Here is a 5,168-nt window from a genome sequence, read left to right as displayed (position 1 = left end):
ATCAACATTTCGAGCAGACAATATTGCTACTTTTGCTAAATCATCGTATTTTTTATTGATAATTAATTCTCCAAATATTTTATGAATGATATCACCATTCTCTACACATTGCTCTGGTGCTAGTATATTATTATCATTATCATTTAAAGTACCATTTCTAACTGATAATAAATATTCTGAAAATTCTATTTCACCAGGTAAAGTTCTCATATTTTCTGTTAATGATATTACCTTAAAATGACTCCATAATGTGCTAGATTTAATAGATAAATTAACTAATTCGCTTCTAGTAGCATTAACTTTAACAGGCAATAATTGTCTAAAATCACCACCCAAAAGCATAGTTTTTCCACCAAATGGCATATCAACATTCGCGTAATGTTCTATCAATTAATTCCATAGCATATCTTGGCGCCATTGGAGCTTCATCTCAAATAAAGACATCAACCTCTTTCAAAAATATAGCTTCCTTAGATTGACTTTTAATATTTGATGTAGAATCATAGAACAATGGAACAGGCATCCCAAATGTTTTATGTACAGTTTTACCACGGGGAAGTAATATTGCGGCAATGCCTGTAAATGCCATAGTACAAACACATTTTCCTTTACTTCTTAACAAATGGTATAAAGTTGTATAAACAAAAGTTTCTCCGGATCCACCTGGTCCATCAATGTAATAACATGAAGAAGATGGTATTCTTTTATCTTAGATAACTACATTTAATACTTCATCAACAATATCCTTCTGTTTGGAATTCAGTTTCACATATTGCATTTCACCAATCTCTTTATGTTGTTGTAATGACATTTCGTTGTTTCAATAAAGTTTTTTATTTCATCATATTCTAAAGAACTTGTATTATTACTACTATCGGTAATTACTACAGCAGCAGCATCATGTCCCTTAAAGATATATTTATACAAATTTTTTACGGATTTAATACTTGAAACTACTTCTACATTAATATGACAATTAAATAACTGAAGTAATGTAGGATTGTATGGAACAACGTATTGATTATCTGTAGTTCCTCCATTTAGGCGATCGTATTGTCCTGTATTAAGGCGGCGATACGTTGGGTATCCGTTTTCATCCATTATTGGCTCAGAACAGAATTGCTTTGGGAAACCTTTCAAACATTTACTATTATTATTTTTACACCAATTTCCACATGGGCCATGAATCATATTTTTCATAACGATGTCATGAAGTATAACATTTTCTGATTGACTTGGAATTTCTGCCGAAATATATTTGTCTACAATCTCGGGTGTTGTTATTTTATAATTTTGTTTCAAAGTCACTAATAAATGCATATGCGGCAATCCTCGTTTTTGATATTCAATGGCATACACATAAGCAATCACTTCGCCAAATAATTGTTCCTTTACAATAGTATTAATAAGTTTATCTTTTTTATGGTAAAAACACGCGATATAATATCTGGTCTGTCAGAGGCAGTTTGGTTAGGTAATAAATTTTCCTTTATTTCACGCCAGTTTGGATTACACGTCATCGTAATAAAAAGATCAGGTTTACCAAATTTTCTCACAATAGCCATTGCATCTTGGTAATGCTGTAACATATTTCTCGGAGAACCTGTGAAAGATGATGGAAGTATTACAATTTTCCCTACTTCATTGCTCGAATCATCAGCTCTTCTTTGTAAATGATCAATTAGACCTTCGTAAGTATCTGCACGAAGTTTCTTTTGATTATTTCGACAGAAATTTGTCCTATCTTTTTCAATTTTCACATAACTGTCGACAATCCATTGCTGAAATAATCTAACACCCTTTAAAAATACATTGTTGTCCCTAGAAGCCATTCTATGCCTGATGTATGCAGCTCTTGATACACGTTTATTTGTATTAGCGCAGGTCAGATTTTTGTCTCAACCTCTTGTTCTATGTGGATAAAATAAAGGATATATCCATGGCTCAACATTAAGATTCATAGAACTTATATATTGTAAACTTTTTGTATTCTTATTATATACGGTAACATATGATTCTGGAATATCACCATCAGCACTTGTAGTAAAAATTGCTGCAACTTCATTGACACTTTGTAAATTATAACGTCTACTATCCATCCCAGGCTTTAATGAAAATAATAATTGCATCTCAGGCTCAATTTCTGCATTATTTCCAGTCATTGTTTTTTTTAATTTCTTCATGCATCATACGGTAGGACTGTGCAAATAGGTTACAATCCCGAAGGGCTGTATAAATTCCATCAACAATATCTCGGTTTAATTGAACATTATTCTTACAACGAATTTCGGAAGCTTCGTTTTGATCAACAATAAATAACTGTCCAAATGAAGGAGTATCGTTTCTTTCTGCATACAAAGATGTATTCATTTGATAATAAACCTGACCATGTATTTTGAAACAATATGGTCCTGGTCGTCTATTGTTAAAATTAACTAAGTTAGCGTTGAAAGAAGCAAAACCAAATGAATTATTGTAAGGTCGTATATTATGAAGAAAATGCCCAGATAATTCGTGGGTGCCATCAAATAAATTTTGTAATATGAGTGGAGGAGCAGGTAGATCTTCAAGAATGACTTCGCCATGTTTACAACAATCATGAAATGAATTTTTTTTATTAGATACTCTTTCTGCTTGGAAATGTTTAGCATTACAATGCTCACATGAAATGTTCATCGCACCAGCAAAATGTTCTTCTATATGCGAGACTGAAATACTGTCAGAGAAATTTTGATTCTGTGCAGAAGCCCGTTTTTTTGGCGATGAGTTTTTCGATAAGCTACATTTTTTTGACGACCGGAAATATTAGTATTTGATAAATTTGCTGTAACAGTTACATTATTTTTTGCCAAAGATGTAGTAACAGTTGTAGAGGATTTTTCTGAATTTATATTTGATTTTGACACTGTAATAATACTGTCCTTTGTTTAAAGTGATTGAGGGTTAAGAATTCTATTATTCTCTTGTTTTTTTTGTCGAAACTTTCTTTGATAAGCAGCTTTCTTCTGACGTTTCATGAAGGAGAGTCCAGAATAGAGTCGAATGCTCTGATAGTAACGCGCTCGTCCATATGGAATACATTAGGAGGAGCGCGTTAGTATCAGCGCGTTTATACCGACGTCGACTCTATTCTGGACTCTCCTTGACTTGATGTTGTTCTTCTTCCTCTAAAGAACGTATTATTGATCTTTTTTTCACTTGATTTTCATTTTTTAAATTAGTATATTTTGTAACATTTCTTGAATCATTACAATCATCATTAGTTTTTGATTTTATAAATAATTCACTGTTAATTAATGTAGGAAATTATTTGCTGATTAAGAATTTTAATTAAGAAAGATTTCGACTATATCAGCAATTAGTGACATCTATTAGACGTCAATTGAACTCTTTGGTTTAGAGTCAGGTGTTATTCTTAAGATAATTATTCCGATATGGTTGTCGGTAAATAATTATATTTTTGAATTTAATTTTTGATCTGAAAAAATAAGCTGCATGAACGACTGCACTGTGCATCTGTGAGGACTCTAACCCCAGTTAATAGCTGCCTTTCGCGGGACTAACGCCTACCAATGCACCATGTCAACACAGCCTGGACGTTCACGTTTCTTATAATCTCAGATCAAGCCCATACACTAGTCGAAGAGCTAGTATATGACTAGTGTATGGGCTTGATCTGAGATTATAAGAAACGTGAACGTCCAGGCTGTGTTGGCATGGTACATTGGTAGGCGTTAGTCCCGCGAAAGGCAGCTATTAACTGGGGTTCGAGTCCTCACAGATGCACAGTGCAGTCGTTCACGCAGTTTATTTTTTTAGATCAAAAATTAAATTCAAAAATATAATTATTTACCGACAACCATATCGGAATAATTATCTTAAGAATAACACCTGACTCTAAACCAAGGAGTTTAATTGACGTCTAATAGATGTCACTAATTGCTGATATAGTCGAAATCTTCCTTAATTAAAATTCACTGTTAACTTTATGTTCACAAAGTTTTACATAAGAATGGTCACGTGTAATGTTCATTTCATTACAATAACCTATCTCTATATGTGACTTTGAAATAATGTCAGACTGATTTTGTTTTTTAACAGAAGTATGTTTATTTTGTCGAGAGGTGCGCTTGTAAGCAACATTTCTGTCACGAATTGACATTTTAACTTTAGAAGTAGAAATATTTTCTTCTGCTGATGATAAAGCAATAGATGTGCTTTGGGGCCTCGTATTTAAAGTTTGCTCTGCACTAATGAATTCATTAGAATCCAATGATTCAGAGCGAACAATTTTATTATTTTCTCGCTTTTTTTTGTCAATATTTTTTTTGATAAGCAGCTTTTTTTTGACGTTTTATGATTTTATATTTTTCTTCTTCTTCAGGAAAATAAACTATAGCTCTTTTGTCTCCTTGCTTCTCAGTTATTATTAATCTTGTATCTTTCATTCCATTGCTTAAATCAATAGAAATATTATTAACATCTTTTGCTGGAATCAAAGGCAAATTTTCTAAACTATCAACAAAATTTTTTTTACAAACATTGCTGGTTGAATTCAACGATGATAAATTATTGTCAACAATTTTATTTTCTTCATGTTGGAAACTTTTTTCTCTAGCTCGATTCCTAAGAAGACACTCCCAATTATATTCAACAGTCATAGTTCTAATATTAGTCGACCTAACTGACGGAAATTTACTTAAACGATTGTTTTTGAACATTAACATTAAATGATTTCTCATGTTATAATAATAGTAATTGACAGAGTGGGGCATAATATTAAAAAATATCAATGTTGCGAATGCTATTGCATATATTCCACAAGCAAGACTATTGTTTGGTTGTTGATCAACAGTTGTAAAAACTACTGGAGGTTTAAAAGGATATAATCTACTTAAATATTTCCTTTGATCTTCATTTAAACATCCTTCATTAAGACTATCATAAATATAAAGTCTCATTCCATCATAATAAGTGCAAATCCAATGACCTTTCTTGATAGGTCCACTAAAAAGTATTTGAATATGCTTTTTACCTTTTTCAATCGGACTAATAAATTCAAGCCTATATAAATACAAAGTGCTTTGCATGCTAAAAGCAGAATTTGATTCTCTTCTCAATAATTTTTCGAATTCATCAATTTGAGTATCATTTAACATTCCTCCTTC

Source organism: Leptopilina heterotoma, unplaced genomic scaffold (assembly GCF_015476425.1).
Source record: "Leptopilina heterotoma isolate Lh14 unplaced genomic scaffold, ASM1547642v1 Lhet_223, whole genome shotgun sequence".
In the NCBI taxonomy this organism is placed as follows: Eukaryota; Metazoa; Arthropoda; class Insecta; order Hymenoptera; family Figitidae; genus Leptopilina; species Leptopilina heterotoma.
Note: the sequence above shows the minus strand (reverse complement) of the source record.